Consider the following 18,264-nt stretch of genomic DNA (forward strand, 5'->3'; position numbering starts at 1 on the left):
CCTGTATGACCTACTGTAGGGGACCTGGTTTAGCAGGAAGTGGTTGGACTATATGACCTCCAGAGGTCCCTTCCAATCCCTGAGATTCTGTGTAATTCTGAATTTCTCCTAAGTGGGCAAAAACGTTCCCAAACCGGCAACTTGACATGTCATAAATTCTGATGGAATCACTCTTATCAGGAGGGTAAATCTTAAGGTACATTTCTCTGAGATTAATGGTTCTTGTATCACTTTTTTATTTTTGTGTTGGCAACTGGATAAATTGCTATCAGTATTATCTGAAATCTAATTATGCATTCAAATAGTGATCCACAGTCTTTTCAAGTATTATTTGCTTGTCAGTTAAAGGTATCTCAGAATCAGCTAACACTTCTTTGATAAGGATTGGTGCTTTGATTATTGTTTTTCTTCCTCTGTCCTTTTAAAATAAGTAATAACTTATTTTCAAGATATGCAATTTATTTCATGAGGATGCTTCTACTAATTTTGTGTGTATATATATTGCTTCTTATTTGTTTCCATATCCCCTAACTCAATAGATTTATAGGCTTTTGTTTTTGGATTTGTTTTCTAACGTAGCTTGATTTAATTCTAAGCAAGTGCTCATCTCATTTGATCTTTGTCTTTGTTAATAGGTTAGCATCTGGACTGGGCTAGGAGGAATGTCTTATGAGGAAAGGCTGAGTACACATGGGTTGTAGAAATTGAGGCTGAGAGGGGATCTCTTTGCTCTCTACAACTTCTTGGAGGAGGGGAGTGCATAAGTAGGTTCTGAGCTTTTCTACCTAGTCACTAATGACAGGATGCATGGAAACTGCATAAAGCTGTATTAGGTTAGGTTCAGAATGGGTGTGAGGAATATATATTTTTTAACTATGGGAGTGATCCAACACTGAAACACGCTTTCTGGAGAGGTCAATACCTTGTACCTGTCAGTAGTTATTAGGTGTTTTAATACTACCCTCAAAAGAGGGCTTTATCTTCTGGCAAACCTTGAAGTGCTCAGGCAGTTGGACCACATGGTCTTTGAAGGTCCCTTTTAACAGTAGTACTGTAGTACCCTACTATATTCAACCCTACTTCTATTCAGCATGCCAGAAATTGGACCAGCAGGCTTTATTTCAGAAGAAGAGTGGTTACTAAGCACTGTATTTACTATTACTGATGGAAACAGAGATGCAGAGGATAGTGGTATTTTTAGCTATTTGCACAGGGAAATATCTGTGAAATTCTGGTGTGAACCTTTGCACACCACTGTTTTCCTTTTAAAAATACTTTTACAGTAGAACATTACTTGCTTCTATACGGTTGCTATTAAAAAAAATAATCAAAAGAAAGCAAACAAAAACTAATCTTTTTGGATATTATAAATAAGTATATAGTTTAAGTGAATTATTATTCAGGTATATTTCTGCTCACCTTTTATTATGAATAACTAATAATGTAATAAAAAGAAATATTAGTATGTTGCAGTTTTATGTGACAACACTGATGGCAAAACTAACTGCAGGAGCTGTTCATCAGGCTATCAGACAGTATGACATGGTGTTTTTTATTTTTTTTTTTGCGTATAATATAAAACAAATTGACAGAAGCACTAGGACAATGAGAGAAATTGCAATTATCCCATATGGATGCATCCAGGGCTGCACTGACTTGAGGCAGAACTGAGCTTGCTAATTCCAGTATGTCTAAAAGGTCAATCATTGTGTCATACCTAATCATATCAACAATGATGTGACCCCAAATGAACAGTACTGCCCTGATTTATTGTAGTCTCATGCAGTGACATCATGACATATATGCTATCTGTAATGCAATGGAAAAGGCAACAATGACAGCAGAGCAACAAGATCCCAGGCTGCAGCAAGTGAGGATTTGCCACTGCTCCCTGGTGTTGTGTTTGCTAGATGATACCACAGAAGTCATGAGAAGCCAGAAGAGGTTTCCCAAGCCTACAACAGCTCTGGACAGTTTGTTTAGGTGGTGCATCACAAATGCTAAGTCATGGCTTGAGCCAATGGTAGCCTGGCACCTGGTAGGAAGGCAGGGCCAACCTAGGGGAGCAATACACCTGAGTGATTGGAAGGGGTGGAGTCAGGGCCCACCCCTACCCATAACCTCAGTTAAGGGTCATCACTGGCTGAAGCAGAATATCTTGAGTTGAAAGTCACAAGACTCATACAGGACCACCCAGATTTCCAATTCTGTGCCATGACCACTACCCTGGGACCTACAGGGTTTATGTTATGGAGTCTTAACTGCTGAGTATATATTTTAAGTGGGGAAAAAAGTGTATTTTAATGTAGATAGAATGCAGAATGTTCAGTGGAATTATCAATTATGTATTAGATAAACTATAAGATAGGAAGAGATTTATAGTTTCTTTTATTGGTTTAAAATATTGGTTTTGGAAGTAATACAAGTTTTAGGTAAAAGAGCATAGTTTCTTGGTTCAGAATTTTAGAAAGAAATAAAGATGGGACAATAAGATGGGACAATTCATTTCACTTTTAAGAGTGACAGACATGCAGTATCTTCTTTTTAGGTGCACTATCGCAGTTTGAACCTTTGGCTTTTCATCATAAATGATCTTATACTTGTAGCCAGATGGTCTGCTTTTATAAGGTGTTATTTCAAGTCAGTGATCCCACTGTCAGCTAAAGACGAGAGCATCTTTTGTCAGTACTTCAACTGTAAAAGCTTCTCTTTCTTCATCAGTGCTCTTAACTTCCTATTTTGCTTGATTTTGCTATGGGCATATACTCCATTTAAGGATTTGTATGCTAACTACAAGTTAGTGCTATAAAATTATTTCTATTCTTTTTGCTGTAGTTTTAATCTTATTTTACTGTTCTAAATCCATTGTCTGCTTTTAAATACCTTTCTACACTGCCTCTGCCAAACATTTCTTTCTTAGTTAGTCAGAAACAAGTCTTCAAATTGAATTCAGTAACAGTAATAACTATGTAACATTTCCTCATTTTTTATTTTCATGTTTTTGAAATAAATCGCTTGCTGTTTAACGAATACCAGGATTAAAGTTGGCCGTGATTTTTTTTTTTTTTTTTTGCTTTTGTTACATTTGAGTAGTTTATCAAAAATGCCTTGCTCTCTCTCACTAGACTATCATTCCCATTCTGTGGTGGTTCTGAGTGAAATCTAATGCTGTTTCCATCCTCAGTTTTGAGGTTCCTATCCATTTGTCAGTCTAAGTAATGAAGATGCAACCCATATGATGTAGTGTCTGAGACTGACGTCTTTATGTTACAGATCACTGGAGCAGCTTCAAAGAAAGTGAGTAACCTAAATATTTCATGGAAAATCATTCTGAATTCTTCACTTTTGCCTTCATATGATCCATCAGATATTTCTCAGGTATTGAAGCCCATATATCGTTCAGATATTGACGAGAATAAATTGTTACAGGAAGGTTTATGATAACATAACATGCTTCAATAGAGCAGAAGATTTTTGCTACGTTTGAAAGGCATTTAAAAAAAAATCAGTATGAACATTTCTAAAGCATAGCTCTCTGCTAATAAATTGACTGCCCAAAGAATTCCTATGTATCTAAATACCTTTCAATGAGCTCCGGTATTGCTCACAGCTATACAAAGATAGCAGATACCTAAGAATAATCTTTATGCTTAAAATACTGGTATGCTTCTCAGTGTGATAGATAGGAGAAGAAAGTTAGAGCTAACAACTTTGTATCACCTTAGCTACAAAAAAGATTATTAACAAATGTACGGGAATAATTATTGAAAAATATATCAGTAGATGCATCGAAAATTAAAAGAAAAAAAAAGCTACTGAAGTTTATTTATTTTTCTGTATTTACACATTTAAGATTCTTTGCCTTGTGGAGCACTTATTAGATCTTATGTGTAATTTTCCACGATCACTAGTTTTGCTGTATTTGTGAAAGACAGTTGATGGTGACATGCGGGAATCAAACCCTATAGCCTGTAAGGATATAGAGAAGGTATGTATTATTGGCAATTGTGCTGCAAAAGCCCTGGTGCAAGGGGGGTGATTCCTTCAAGCTTCCACACTGTCTGGAAAAATTGTGCTACAGATATAGGCCAAAGTAATACATAATTAATAGTTTTCCCAGAATTTGGATACATATTCATTACACCTCCGAGAGTTCAATAGCATGCAGACCCTCCCCTCTTGCACATGCGGTGTTGGTCATGGGATGAAGATTTGTTGTCTTCCTCGCGAAGGTATCTGACCTTTCTAGTTGTAATCTTCTGACCTAAAGGAAGGCATCCCCCCAGACTGGTTTCTTCTAGCCTGTGGACATCTAATCATTTCTGACAAATGTCGTCGGGCTGTTCTCAAACCCTTATCTTTATGGCCTTCATCCCCCTACTTTCCCAGACCCAGTGTCTGCCATCCCTTATTTTTCTAACAAGCTCTACATTCCTATTTCTATATAAACTATTTCCTATATACATATATATAAACTATTTCCTATAAACTATCCCTAACTATTCCCCTTTGCTCCCCTTACTCACTGTGAAGCCTTCTTGCCTTTTAACTTTCACTTATGGGGCCCTTCTCACCTTTCAGTGGCACCTGAAATGAATTAGTCTTTTAGTTACAGGACAGATTGACTCTACAAAGGAGAAAGTGAAATTAATGTTTCACTTCTCTAAACTCTATTAGTGCAGAATTTTTGGGGTTTGTCTGTAACACTGAACGCTATGGAGTTCAACACTCTGTATTTAGAGAAAGGATACTTATTTGTGCAAACATACCTGGAACTGGAGACTCTAGGGAAAAGTAGATAGATCAGGCAAAGCTTCCTTAAAAGTTTAGCAGATAAATTCCTGGAAAACACTGGAAGAAGGATGGAAGGTAAACAGACTGGAGAACAGAAAAAATCATGGAAATGGTTTCAAATCAGCTGAGGCACCCTGCTCTTTTTCTTAGTGATGTGGAACAGAGAAGGGTTATTAGCCATCTGACAGCTCTGTCAGGGATGGATTGCTCACAACTTTGTCAGTCATATGAAAACAGTTGAACTTGGCTGACGATTTCCATTGGTACAAAGTCTGCTGAGTGTAGGTTTGCATTCATGTAGCTATGCTAATTACTAATAAACTGTCTATATATAAAAAGAAAAACAAAAAACCTTTTGTCTTTATTCCAGTTGAACAAAACCAAAAACTAGATGTTTCTTAAACTGTGTTAGAATAAATTTTCCAAACAACTCATTTTTAGATTTACAGTCCTTTAAAGAAACATTTTCCATCTTTTTTTCTCCTTCCAGAATCCTCATTCTGAAATCAGATTACTTTCTTACTTTTCACTCTTAGCATTATTGTGATGCACCTCCATAAAAGAATGAACCCCGTATTAATGTCCTGTGTGTCTTTGCCAGCAATAAGAACAGCTCCTTCTTCTTTCTTGACTGTTGTTACTGTAGTACATTTGTATTCCCTTGTACTATGGCAGCATTATGCATAACTGCATGATCCATGAGAAGTACCTTACATAGTAATGTAATAAAGTCTACAGAATTGTTTGCTGTTTCTTTTGTGCAAAAAAGCTTTTTTAATAGCAACTCCATTGTTGTTTTTTTTTCATGCTGCTTATTCTTGACAATATTTTTCCCTCATTTATCATTTTTTTGGTTAGCTTTCAGCCTAGTTGTCAACATTCTCTTTTAAATTACATAACTTTTTTCATTTGCCAGTAAAATTCTTCAAATTTACTTTGATTCACTTTTGTACTATTTCATTCACTTTGCATGCAATCATATATGATGTGGGTATTTGGCAATTCATTTTATAAGGCATTGTCAGAAAAATAATGTATTTCTAGACTTCTGCACATGCCTATTAACCTGGAAGACCTCAAAATCTTTTCAAATTTAAAAAAAGGTTTCTTTCTACAGCAGTACTTTATGATTTGCTTCTCATCCAGTATTTTTATCCAGTAGCTCATTTTAACCTTTATTCTTTACCTCAGCTACTAATCTCTAGTTTGGAACCTTGTCAAATACTTTTAAAAATCTGAGTATATTACATCCACTGAATTCCCCTTATCTCTTACAGCAGCTATATCTTCAAAGAACTCCAACAAGCTAGATAAGCATGACAGTTCCCTGCCGGAATCCTTGCTAGTTATCCTTAATCAAACTATGCTTCTCCAGGTGTTCTCCTGTTACAAAAGCCTGTGTGAAGTAGTTTAAGTGATTTTCTTCTACAATTTGTAATGTACAGTTTGCTGTTCTGATTACTTTGAATTTAAATCTGCAGTTTTGGAATTTTCCTTGTCTATTTTCTTTCTTACTGGCATATATGCTATGCCAATACGTTTTGCTCATGCTTTAACATTATTATAGACAGATGAATGTAATCTGATTTGTATTCAGTTTAACCAGATCTGTTACTGTGAGCTATTGTTGTTGCTTAAAGACAGACTTTGAAAGTTGCTCTGCTCTCTGTTAAGCAGATAAATTGTTCTGTTAACAAATTGAGAAATGAATTTATTATATTGTCCTAGAAATTTCTGCTCTTGACCTCAGTTTTGAGCTTCTTCCTCTTTTCCTTTCTGTTCTCCTTCACTTTTTGCTTTCCTCAAACTTAGAGGAATTACGGTACTGCTAAACTTGAATTCTCCTGAGTCTTTCTGTGGCATCAGTCTGTAAAAATATCTTTTGACTCTGGTTGTTTTCTTTATTTGGCCTGACATTTTTATTCTGTACCTTCTTGAGGAGTTAGCAATTTACCTATCAAACCTATGCTTCTGTTGTAGTTTAACCTGGCAGGTAGCTAAGCACCACACAGCTGTTCGCTCACTTTCCCCACGGTGGAGTGGGGTAGAGAAAAAAGATAAAACTTGTGAGATGAGATAAAGATAGATTAACAGGATAGAAAAGGAAGGTAACATAAAAATAAATAATAATAATAATAATGTACAGAGTGAGTGACACAATGCAATTTCGCATCACTCGGCTGATGCCCAGATAGTTCTCAAGAAGTGGCACCCCCCTGTCCAGCTCCCCCAGTTTTATTTCAAGATGACATTTGGTATGGGATGTCTTCTTGGTCAGTCTGTATCAGTTGTCTTGATTCTTTCCCATTCCAGCTTCTTGTTCACCCCCAGCTCTTTGTTGGCAGGGCAGCGTGAGAAGCTAGAACATTTTTAACTCTGATACTTGACACAGCTCAGCAGCTACTAAAACATTGCTGTGTTATAAAAATTATTCTCAGCTTAAATCCAAAACACAACAATATATCAATTACGAAGAAGAAAATAGACTTTATCTCATCCAAAACCAGGAGAGCTTCTATGCAAGAGATCAGAAATACCATACAGGCTCTTCAGCAGTACCTGTTTAGATGTCAGAATGGCTTAGGAGAATCATTCCCTCGCTAGAACAGCCTCTGTGTAAGGTGTACAAGGGGACACGAGTGACATATATGATTTTCTTATCTTACTGATGCGCTATTCTTCCATTACTGACTGTGTTGGTGTGAGGTTGTCAATGTCATATAACCATTGGCATTTTTTTTCCTTACAGGACCTCATCTCTTCATTTGTAACAAAACTGCCTTTCTACAAGCTTGTTAGTTATGATTTGTTCCATGAAGACTGGAATAGATAGTTCTTGGTGCCAGTGGAAGTAGCAAATACTCCTTAGTTTTCTTTCTATCCTTTGTCCTTTTTTTGTTCTGCACTCTTTCTCTTAAAGTTTTCTATTTGTTAAAGACTGCAGTAGACGAACTGCTTTAGCAGTTACATCTGAAGGAGATATGTTATCAGCTTGTTTCTCCAATAACTAATACAACTTTTATCAAGCCTATAGCTCTGAAGCATTTACTTTTTAGTCAAGCCAGAGGGACTGAATCTCCTGTGCATAAAAGAGATGTAAGCTGCCTGTTTGAAATGGAAGATTTTCTTGTCCTCCTGCTGCCTCCATCTTCTGAGTTGCTGTGTTTTTAGGCAGAATCTGGCTACAGCCATTCAATGGTTCTTTTTGCATCTGACATGATTTATTGTTACTCTTGATTGAGATAACACTAAGTGCCTTCACTATCAGAAGAAGCCTGGAAATCAATAAGTAGTGTGCAGTGATGCCTAGATTGCTATTTGCTTTCAGCAGTGTTTAGCTGATGATTTGGTAGTGGGAATATTTTTTTTCTGAATCTCATCACACTTAAAGCTCAAAAATTTGCAGGAATATAATAATTGCTCTGGCTTTGGAAACCGGTTGTAGGAAATGATTTATACTTGAAGCCCTTTGATGGACCTGAAGTGATTTAATAGAAAATTGCCCAGCAATTGTGGCTGTACTACCTGTAACAAAGTAGATAACTTTTTATGAAAAAAATGTATTCGACATTTTGATGAAGTTGTAAGGATTCAATTCACTTGAATGGATTTGCAATAGAAGGTTTTAACTATAACAATAAGGAAATAATACTTAGGGTTTGAAAAATACATCTATAAAATCTATTAATTTTTTATTGTGATTTTCTCTGTAATTTCTGTCTGTAGTTTTATTATGAGGAAATAATCCTTTTTTTTTTTTTTTTGTTTTTTTTTGTTTGTTTGTTTTGTTTTGTTTTGTTTCTAGAAGAGTCTGAGCATGTTATTTTTTTGATCTTCTCATGCCCCAGGCTGGATGCATCAGTCTAGTATCCTGTGCCTTTGCTCTGGGCTCTGCTGACTGTCTTGGAGTATCAGTGCAACTTGACAAAGCTGGATAGAGTTGTCCAAAAGGAGCCCACAGGGTTTCTCAATGTGTATCTAAGGGAAGTTCATACATTTCTTGCACATTGTAGACAGGTGATGTGATTGAAAAATGGGTCTGAGCAAATAGTGAATCAACTTGCAATGTAATATTGGTGCTTTGTGGGAGTATTCCATAGTCAATAAAAATATGTGTCTGTTGACTTGCGTTGTACATTCTCTGTCATTGTCTTTGGTGATTATAACTAAAGTATAGCAGTGTAACCCTTGGGGAGGTGTCTGGACAATCAGATGTTGAAGCTGCTATGCAGATTTTTGTTCTGAATGTAGGCTGGCAGATTTCAAACGTCCTCTATCTGATGTATGTCTGTACATTCAACAGATAATCCTTCATAATAAGTACCCAGTTAATGGTTATTTTTATCTTCTTGTAAGTGAAGGTTGAGTTAATTTAAAAGTTTTGACAAACATCACATATATAGGATATTTTCTGAAAATAAACATATTTATACAAAAAATTATGCTTACAGGAAAAATATATTGAAAGGTTGAGGGTTATTTTGGAAAAATTCTCTCTTTAATGTCAACCATCATTAACTGTACTGGGCAGAGTGGGAGTACATGGCAGACAATATCTCTGCTTAAAGGCATGGCTCCGCATGCCTCATAGCACATGGACACAGTATTTGATTTCTCCACCTCCTTCCAGAGCCTTAATCTGGTAAACATTTATTCATCATTTTGAAAGCATTTTATCTGAAAGGCAGGGTGAGAATAGGATGACCTCCAAAGAGGAAGATTCTTAGGTACATTCACTTTCATAAATAAAATATCTCCATTTCTTAAGCTCTAACATATAAATAGAGGCCAGGTCTATGTCAGGCTGAGAAAGCTTATTCTGTAAAATTCATAAAGCAGTGAATACCTATCTGGTATATCTTAAAAAGATTTATCCTTCCATCATTGTCTCAAAAAAAGTTTTGGTTTTGATCAATAAGCAGAACATACCTTCTCATCAGACACATATTTTATTTGTCACATTTTTCACCATATTTCCCTTCTCATCATCTTGCCAGTAGTACTGTTCTCTGCATTTTTTCTCTTTCAACTTGATCAGGGATGAAAACTCTCCCTCCAATCCTAAACTGGATTTAATTTTTAGTATGGTTAATTTGACTTGGATCTGTTCACTGTTGGCTTTGTGGACTTGCAAATAGTTATATTTGGAAAAGCAAGAGAGTAGCACAAATGTGGAAGAAAGCATGAGGCTTCAGACAAGTTCTCCTGAAACCTGTACTGATGAAGAGAGAAATGTCTGTGAATATGCAGCCTCAGTAAAACATTTATGAGAGGATGTGTGTATATACTGTGTACGTATCTGTAATCAGTACATTTTTTTTTCATAAAACACTTTTCATCAATCTTCTGCAAGTAGTAAATGAAAGTGGAAGCTGTCCCTACAATGCGGTATTTGCCTGCATTCTGCGGGCAGCAAATTTCAGCTCAGTTCTTTTAAACATCAGGCCTTTCTACTTTGGTTTTTGATAGCTAAAAGGCTTGCTTTATCTGCCATACAATCCAGCATAAGGACCTGGTTTTTAGATTTTCCTGCCTTTGCTTCAAGGAACCAAAGAACAATTGGAAGTGTTTGTCTTAAAGAATACCTCTCTCTCATCCCAGCTGTGTATGGTGCCTTCGAGGCACAGAAGGAGAATTGTTGCAGGATAGAAGGAAAACTAAGTTCAGGAAATAAAGTTCTGATTTAACATAATCTACAAAACAGAATACAATAGAGTTAGAGAAAAAAATGCCTGTGAAACATATGGTTTGATTCTGTAATCTTGCAGAAAATAAAAGTTTTGCCTCAAGAATTACAGGTTCAGGCTTTCAATCTTCATTGCCTCAGATGAGTGCATGGTATTAAGTATTGTGTTCTCCAGCATCTGGATATAATGAGATACATTAAGAAGAGTGTCATTCTTGATATTCCGCCATAGCTCTAAATTGCTTATTCTCTACCAGTTTGCATTACAAATGTGTTTCTTTGCCTAAAGTAACATTAAAAAATACATATTCCTTCTCGTTAAAAAACTCTCCAGTAGCATATGTGCTTTACAGACTAATGCTCCAAATTATCAAATACGAATATAACAATCTCAATGGTTTATTGAGAAAATAATAAAGATTGTCATCTTTACCAGATAAACATATGACAGATTTTACAAGAGAGCTCTGATTTCTGTTTTGAATTCTGACTGCCTCAAAGCAATTAGGACCTGATAAATCATAACAGCTATTTTAAATCTCTTGTGTAACAGCCTACTTTTTTACTTTTGAAAACTTCTAGTTCATAAATTGCTTTGATGATCTGCAATAGTTTTTATGGAGCTGTTAAAATCTGTTAAGTATTTAGCTTTAAGAAATAGATTAACTTTCTATTTGTTCATTTCTTTAAATATTTTTCCAGCTTTCAGAAGTCTTCAGCATAAAGAAATGAAATATGAAAATGGAGAAGATTGAGATCCTGTTTTGGGACTAATATGACTGTTATGCTAAATGGAGGGAATGTAAGTATTGTTTAGGGTTGAAATGACAATCCGTATCTTCTAGCAGTCTGTAAATGTAGAATGTAAGATGCTGCAAAGGCATGTGTAAGAAAGCTTCCAGTGGACAGCAAGTTCACACAGCAAGCTAAGGTAACTGTAAGGGAACAAGAAACTCCTTGTTAGTGTGCCAATTTATTTATGAACAAAACACTTTTTTTTTTTTTTTTTTTTAACTGTCCTGGCACAACACATTGGCATTTTAAACTGAGTGATCCACAGAAACTATTATGAATACAATTTTTGAAATGCTTCTGAAAAGACTGAAACCTCTTGAGCTTTCAGAAAAATGCTTTGAATGCTTAATTTTCATTGAAATATTGAATATTTTCAAATAATTTAAAATTCTATTCCATGATGGGTATAGTTATATTAGAAGATTATAGTGGCAAATGCACAGGATCATTCATTGGTGTTGAACCTGACTGGCACAAGAAAGCTTGCATGCATTTGTATGCTCACCTACTCTCCTAACTGCATTGATTGGAGTATGTATCTGAAGTACCTATTAGTAACTTCTTGTTACTAAGCTTGCTCTTTGCTAAATTCAAAACCATGTCCAGAAATTGTCTTAGAAGTTGGTACCTGGCCCAGGTAAGAACAATGTTGAGGACCATTCAAACAGTTTTACAAGTTAGATGATTTTATTCATTGCCTGAGAATGTCTCATGGCACTTTTAAATTGACTAAATGTAGGTACAGCCTAAATTGTCATAGATTATAAATGTAGCCAAAACACACTGTGATTTCACGAAGGTATCTTTGAGAAGATGGCACTTTCAAAATGTATTTGCAGTTTTCCTTGCAACTTCAAAGAAAAGTCTGACTGAAATGTGTTACATTCCATTAAATATTAAAAACAACCACTATTGACAATGTTTTAAAAGCCTAAAATAGCTGTTAAAATGAAACATACCTGGTTAGATGATTACTCATACTTTAAACTACAAAATTTTGTCTAAATAGTCTTTGGGCATTTCTAATGCTTGCTTATCTGTCATTTAACATTGTTTCTACTTTTTTTTTTTTTTTTTCTCTAATTCAGAATGAAAAATATGCATAAGATTGCCTTCTATGCTAATCCCCGTGTCCTTCATTCAGTCACACCTATGTCTACCTCTTTAGTAACATTTGAGTGGAATTTAATGTAAGAAGCTCATGACTCTTTCAACTGGATAACTAAATACATCGTACTTCGTGTGTGTGCATGTGCAGTAATTCAAGTTGTTAGACCTCAGTGGTTTAAACCACAGTACTGTTTTATTTCTGGTTCATCTTTTAGGGCATAATTGCAGTTCTAACAATGGTGTAGAGACAAGGGGATACACAATAAACATTGGAACTGAATTGATGAACAACTGAAATTCCTACTTCTTATTTATATCTATTACTGCATCTTGTAAACAGAGGAGATTCTCTCCTCTGTTATTGTTGGTGAGTGATTAGAAAATGCCTTTATTTGTGCATGTGATGTTACTTTACAGTAATATACAAAAGCACAATAGTCCCATTAACAAGTGATTCACATGAGCTAGAAGCGTTTTACTATATTTACGACACAATAGAGTTCTGCTTCTCTTAAAAATATTAATTGCATTAATTGTGTTAGGTTCTTGTTTTCTTTTATTTGTAACACTTCAAATTTCTCCCTCCATGGTGGCCCTTTCACATTTTATGTAATGCAGTGAAACCATCTATTATTAACAGTGGCTGTTACACAGCTTATTGGTGAAGCACTGATTTTAGCATGGGCAAAAAAACCACAAATGTTCAGTTATTTATTTATTTATGATGGAAATCCTCGCTGGTCATTACTGATTTATGCAGTTGTACTTAATTGCATGCATATCTGAAACAGAATCTTCTGAACAATATGATATAATTTATAAAGTTGATAAGTAATAAATAAGGTTTGTAAATTTTACATAGCTGCGATAAAATATCATTTACTTTTTCTCTTGTTCCTTCAAGGGGTTGATGGTGACTGTGACATGCCCTTCCACATCCTTATAATGTGTAGAGATCCTGTACCTGGAGAGGAATAACCTTGAATAGTATTCTAGACTCTTGTCTAAATTGCTGTAGTGATGTAGACTTGGCTGCAGTAAGGGGTTTGTTTAACAACTACTATGCAGTTAATTGCCAAAACAGTGTCTCAGATGTACCAGCTGTCTGTTCTGTTCCTGATTACGTCATTGAATTGTTCTTGACCTTACATAACACATATTGAGTCAGATGTTTACCTGACCATTGAATTACATGACCCTGGTTCAGTCAGCCAAAATCTCTCATCTCTTAGTTGTTACTCGGATTTTTTTTTAATCTGGTAAACAGCTTTAATGTCCAGAAGAAGTTTTTAATGTGATTCATCTAGACAAAAAATGTTTTATTATTGGAAGCCTGATCTTAATTCCTCAGAATCTCTTATATGAATATATACTACTTTCTCTCATAGAAAAATCTTATGTTTTAAGCTCTTGAATGATACTTTATCTAAAACTCAGAATTTTGGGAAGAAGATGGAAACTGTATGGTCAAAAAACAAAATAAATATTTGATTTAGAAATTTTAGTTTTATATGCAATAGGTTTTATACTGGATAAAATTTTATTTTATTATAATGTAAATCATTGTGTCATGTTTATTATTTTATTATAGCTGCAATTTTTTGTATGTGCTATCTCAGCAATAGCCACAGTTCATCCATAACTGGTCAAATGCAAACTTCTTACTTAGAGACTAGAATGTACATAAGTTAAATACGCCAATGGGACACATACCAGACTTTACCATTGTTACTTTTTTGGTTTAAACCAAAATGACAAAAAGATATGAGATATGGAAGAGTATATCTTGTTTTTATTTCTTGCAAGAGGCCACAAAAACAGATGTGTTCAAATTAGAAATAACTGGAAAATTTTACACTTCTCTTTCTGGGTAGGAGTGTGATTTCTGGGTAGGGGTATTCACTTGTTTGTAGTGGTTTTCATATAAAGCTAAGTATGAATCTCAAAAGTATTGTGTTAGGATGCTTCCCCCTTTTACATTCATTTGAATATTGTTATCATTTATTCCCTCAAGATTCTGTAAATCTGAGTTGATCATTTGGATGCTGGTACCTGCCAGGTACCACAATATCAAAATGATATAAGACAAAGTCTTAAATCAGGCAGTTCAGCTAGATGCCCTGTGGCATATGCCTTGGATGGGTATCTCACATACCAATACTAAAATGCTCTTATTTGTCAAACCTTATTAGGTTTTAGTTTCATAAGAGGTAGGAAGAATTAGTATTGATGTGATCCTGGAAGCAAAGATAATCTCAGGCACTGTTTTAGTAGTTTATCTTCTGTTGTTTCTACTTGAAGCGTTTGTGTAGAAATTCTCTTGGAGATGTTTAAATGCAAAGATATGGAATTGTTCTGTCTGGAGAAGAGGAGAATCAGGGGAGACCTTATCTCTCTCTCTACAACTACTTGAAAGGAGATTGTAGTGAGAATATGGATTGACCTCTTCTCCCATGTAACAGCAATAGGACAAGAGATAGTGGCCTTGAATTACATCAAGGGAAGTTCAGATTGGATATTAGGAAAAAATTCTTCTTAGAAAGAGTGGTGAGGTTTTGGAACAGACTGCCCAGGGAGGTAGTGCAGTCATTGTTGCTGGAGGTGTTCAGAAAATGTGTAGTTGTGGAACTGAGGGACATAATTAAGGGCTTGGTGTGATATGCTGATGGTTAAACTAGATGATCTTAGTGGTCTGTTCTGACCTTAATGATTCTATGATATAATATGATTCTGTGATATAATATGTCTGTATTCCCGTGACAGTGAAAAAGTAAATAAAAAATATTCAGTTGATCTTAGGTGTACACACTGTAAAAGTGATGGAAGTTTAGCGCTATGGGGTAAGAAGAGAGAAAGATAAAACAAAGACACATGACTGGTTTTACTGAATCAATTTTTCACCTACAAAAAGATAAAGCTTAAAACAGCTCATCTCTAAAGGTGAGCTCAGTTCAAAGGACATAGATAAAGAATGAATTTGGCCCTAGGTTCTATAGGGTGCCATTTTTTAATTCTGTCAAATGCTCATGGCACTGATATGCCACAATCTTTTGTTGATGTGGATTAAAACTCTGGCAGTGAGTGATAAAGAAATGGTGTGTGTTTTCCTGATTTTCCTGTATGACATGTAGCCTGTTATGGAAGTTATAAGAAGTGAGAAGGTGTCAGCAATTTCAGCAACCTTTGCAGAGGCTGGCTTTTCCAGAGGGATATAGTGATGGAGCTGGAGCAGTATGTGTAATCAGCATCATTTGATTCCAGAATTTTCTTGAGATCAGCTCTCATATCAGAACTAATGTTCCAATTCTATAGAGAAGTACAAAGTATAGAGTGTTCTTACCTCCATTAAGTTATTCCCCTTATGGTTCATTAAATTTGTTAAATTTCATCGCATACTTTAAGGACTTTCTGTTTGCATCAGCATTTAACTCAGTCTTTTCTGATACCTCAGTTTGGATTTTTGATGGATATTTCAAGTTTGTTTACAGAGGATGTTTGATAGCTCATGGATATTCCTTTTTCTTTTCTTTCTTTGTGTTTTTTTTTTCCTTTTTCTTTCATTGTGTGAACTGACATCATTCCTTAATATAAACAAAGAAGAAGGAGTACATTACTATAGGAAGAATATTGCAACTCAGAATACATATTCTATATTATATTCTAAATGCCACCATTTCTCCTTTGGAATTTGCTATTAACAATTATTTAGCTGTAAGTAGTGGGGAAAAAAAAAAGTTTTTACAAACTTAAGCATACTTTAGAGTTGCTGTAGAAATAAGATCTTTATTTTCTTGGCTGAAGAACAGCTGTTGTTTAGCTGAACAACAAAGTGGCATTCAACTGAACACCTTTAGTTGATGTCAACTAGTGGGTTTGTGGGGTTTTTCTCTTGTTGTTGTATTAAATTAATTTTTTTAAATGACTTTATTTGTTTGCAGTTTCCAGGAAGAGAGATTTTGACCTGTGAAATTTAAGAAAAACTTGCTCTGAAAGTGAACTCACTTGGTCCACTTAAGTAATAAAGAAAATATAATCTCTCAGAGCCATTATTCACTGCACTGCTTTCTTTAGCATGTTTTATTCTTCTATCTCCAGTAACCCAAGTGGATTTTGTATAATTGATTCTAAAGTTTTTTTTGAGATTCATTTGGAAATTAAATGTAGCCTATAAGGGAAGAGTAGGTTAGAATACGTTTGAAGAGGCTTTTTTTTCTGCAGCAAAAGCTTGCCAGCTGCAGCTGCTCCACAATTCTAGCTGCGCCTATTTATATTTACTAGCTCTGTTTGTAGTCAAAGCATTGTACAGCTCAGTGGTTGTTATTTTGGAGTCAGGCAGTTAGTAGCTGTTTTGGCTTAGCTGTCCTAGGTGGCAGGTTGCACTCAGCTGCTTGCTTGCTCTCTCCAAACAGAATGAGGGACAAATCAGAAGGGTAAAATGTGAGAACTCATGGGTTGAGGTAAAGGCAGTTTACTAGGGTAAGCAAAAACTGTCGCACAAGCAAAGCAAAACAAGGAATTCATTCGTTACTTCCCAAGAGCAGAGAGATGTTCAGGCGCTTCTAGAAAATCAGGGTTTGACATAGGTGGTTGTTTCTTAGGAAGACAAACACCACCACTCTGAATATTCCCTCCCTCATCCTCCTTTTCCCCATCTTTTAATAATTGAGCCTTATGTTACAGAATATCCCTTTGGCCAGTTTTGCTCAGCTGTCTTGGCTGTGTCTTCTCCCAACTTCTTGCTGGCAGGGCAGTGTGAGAAGCAGAAAATTCCTTGGTTCTGTGTAAGCACTGCTCTGCAATAACTAAAACATTGGTGTGTTATCACTTGTTTTTTGTCAAAAATCCAAATCGTACAAGCCTCTAGGAAGAAAACTAACTCTATTCCATCCAAAACTATGACAGTAGCATTAAGTAGGAGGTAATTGAAACTAGCAGTGGTGGAGATGATTTGGTGAGAAAGAAAGGGAAATAGGACAGGAGGAGAGCTTGACATAGAGCATACTTTCTTATTAATCCAGGCAACTCCAGCTTGGCAGAGATGTTTTTATTACATTAATTCCTTGCTTCTTGCTTCAGAACTACCACTTGTCTCTCCTAATCATTTTCATTTTGTTATCAGCTACAAGCTGAACTATAGATAACATGGTGTCTCTAAATCAGGGCTTTTCAGATTGGTAGATGTACAAATTTCCAGATTATGGAGAAGGACTTGGTCTTGGTGGATAAGCTAGACATGAGCCAGCAGTTGCAGCCCAGAAGGCCAACTTTGTTCTGGGCTAAATTAACAGAGGAGTGGCCAGCGGGGTGAAGGACATGATTGTTCTCCTCTACTCTTGTGAGGCCCATCTGGAGTACTGCATCCAGGCCTGGGGCCCCCAGCACAAGAAAGATGTGAAATTCTTGAAGTGGGTCCAGAGGAAGACCACTAAGATGATCAGAGGGCTGGAGCACCTGTCCTGTGAAGGAAGATTGAGGGAACTGGGATTGTTTAGCTTGGAAAAGAGAAGACTCCAGGGAGACCTCACTGTGGCCTTCCAATACTTGAAGGGAGCACATAAACAGGAGAGGAAATGGCAGTTTACAAGGGTGGATAATGATAGGACAGGAGGGAATGGTTTTAAACTGAGACAGGGGAGCTTTAGGTTAGATACTAGGAGGAAGTTTTTCACTCTGAGAGTGGTGACACTGGAACAGGTTGCCCAAGGAGGTTGTGGATGCCCCATCCCTGGAGGCATTCAAGGCCAGGCTGGATGTGGCTCTGGGCAGCCTGGTCTATGGTTGGTGACCCTGCACAAGGCAGGGGTGTTGAAACTGGATGATCACTATTGTTCTTTTCAAGTCACACCATGATTCTATGATTATTTTTACTTTTTAAAGAG

The sequence above is a fragment of the Lagopus muta genome, chromosome 2, assembly GCF_023343835.1.
Source record: "Lagopus muta isolate bLagMut1 chromosome 2, bLagMut1 primary, whole genome shotgun sequence".
NCBI lineage: Eukaryota > Metazoa > Chordata > Aves > Galliformes > Phasianidae > Lagopus > Lagopus muta.